Here is a 2,258-nt window from a genome sequence, read left to right on the forward strand (position 1 = left end):
GATCATTAATTTTAGGGTGAAGACTTGGTTAGGTTTAGGATTAGGGTTAGGCATGTGTTGGTTATGGTTAAGGTTAGGATAAGTGTAAGTGTAATGCATGTAAGTCAATGTAATGTTCCCTGCAGTGATGTATACATGGTATGGGTGTGTGTGTGTGTGTGTGTGTGTGTGTGTGTGTGTGTGTGTGTGTGTGTGTGTGTGTGTGTGTGTGTGCGTGCGTGCGTGCGTGCGTGCGTGCGTGCGTGCGTGCGTGCGTGCGTGCGTGCGTGCGTGCTAAGAACATTTCATCACTTTGTTAGTTGTCATGTTCCTGTGGTATTGATCGGTGGAGAGTAGCACATTCGACTGCACAGTACTGGTGGCACAATTAGCCAGTGACCCATAATATTGGCACAAATAGCAAGAGGCTTTTTGTAGCGTATACCATCTGTACATTTGATCAGTCTAAACTCCCCAGCTCTACTCTCACCTATCCCTTGATTTAAAGTCCAGCAGTAAAAACACACTCACACTGGCGGATGGTGGGAGCTTGCACGTCTGCTGCCAAGATAGAGAGATATCTGGACATCCCTTTATGTTATGACCACACTACAAAGAGGTGAGGACGCTCAAACCCCCCAGTAGTCTCTGCGGTCACAACGTTTTTAACAGCCTGATAATAATCTGTCAGTCATATGGAACATTTAAGAGGTGTGCTTTCAAATGTAAAACAGTTATTTTTAATTCGGGATGAATTTGTTTTTAAATGAATCACACTCAAACTTCAATAAAAAACGAAGCAATCCAGAAATAGTTGTTTAATCTACAGAGCTTTGTTGATCAGCCACTCAGTTCCAAGTAATGATTTTTGAAGTCGATGGTTTATTAATCAGACACAAAGTGAGCAAAAATATACTGAATAAAGGGACAAAACATCCATAACAAGGGACAGGAGAACCACAAAATGACCAGACGATTCGAAAGAGACTCAAATCTGCCACTGCAAACACTGTAGCCTATATGAAGGATTTATGTAAACACACCACGGAGGATAGATAATGTCCATACGTAGGGGAATGGGGCAGAGATATCAGCGGGCAAAGAGGATCCCAGTGTTGTGGAACAATGCAGAGAACTAAATATAATCCCTGCAAGCAATATGTCAAAACACGTTTGTCAAATCCATGTCTGGCACCTCCCTGAAAACATGCACATTGGGGAAAAGCTGTTTGGAAGACACAGCTAATTTCACACGAACATGGTTGCACAATGTTTTCGGAGTATTCATCAATATTTAAATCCAAATATATAACCCTAAACCAAAACCTGTAATCCCCCGACTATAATCCAATGGAGGGCTGGCTGTGCAATAGTGAAATGAGAGCCAGAGTAACACACATGGAGTGAGTCAAGAGGGCAGAAGAATAAAGAGTGTGTTTAATGCTAATGTGTGCCTCTGATGGTTCATTATAGTAATTAAGATGTCAGTGTAAATGTGTTCCACAGTGGGTACGACAGAGGCCTCAGGCAAGGTCGAAGCCAACGCCTGGCCGACAACGCCACCGTTATGCAACATTCCAATTATACTATGGCTCGATTTTACTTTTCCTCTCTCCCCTCTAATTCCTCTGCTTCTGTGAGTAGCCTGCAGACCGATCCTCCATGCAACAAGCCATATGATTATTTTTGAAGGGTAAAATACTGTTAGTACTGACATGGCAGCAGAGGCTGGGCATGTGTGAGTGCAGGATCAAGCCAGGGATGGGATTTTATAAAACTGAATGATTTAGATGGGAATTAGCTCATTGCATCATTTTATCTGCAAGTGATAATCATTGGTTTCTGTTATTGTATTGGAATGTTTCCTCTGATTATTGCGTGAAAAAATCCTGGAAACATCAGAAGTCTCTTAAAGGTCCCATGTCATGGCCATTTCTACTGGTCATAATTCCATTGTTGAGGTCATGTGTGTTCACTCTGTCCTAAACGGCTCGTTGGAGCTCCTGCCCCCTCCCCCCCCTCCAGCCCAGTGTGCTCTTATTGGTCAGCTCGCCCACTCTGTTCTGATGAGTCCACCACCGTTACAGCGGAACATCAGTGATTATGTGTTACAATGGCGTTTGTTAGCAACCAGGAAATGACACCAGTATGACAAACAGATGAGAATGCTGCGTGGGGTCTGGGTGCCGTGTTGGCGGGACGTTGCGGGGCTCGCTGCTGCGAGGAGCGGACAGTGTGAGCTGGCTTGCTGGTGTTGTATCCTGGTTGCTGCGTGGGGT

This window comes from Pseudochaenichthys georgianus, chromosome 5 (assembly GCF_902827115.2).
Source record: "Pseudochaenichthys georgianus chromosome 5, fPseGeo1.2, whole genome shotgun sequence".
Classification (NCBI taxonomy): Eukaryota; Metazoa; Chordata; class Actinopteri; order Perciformes; family Channichthyidae; genus Pseudochaenichthys; species Pseudochaenichthys georgianus.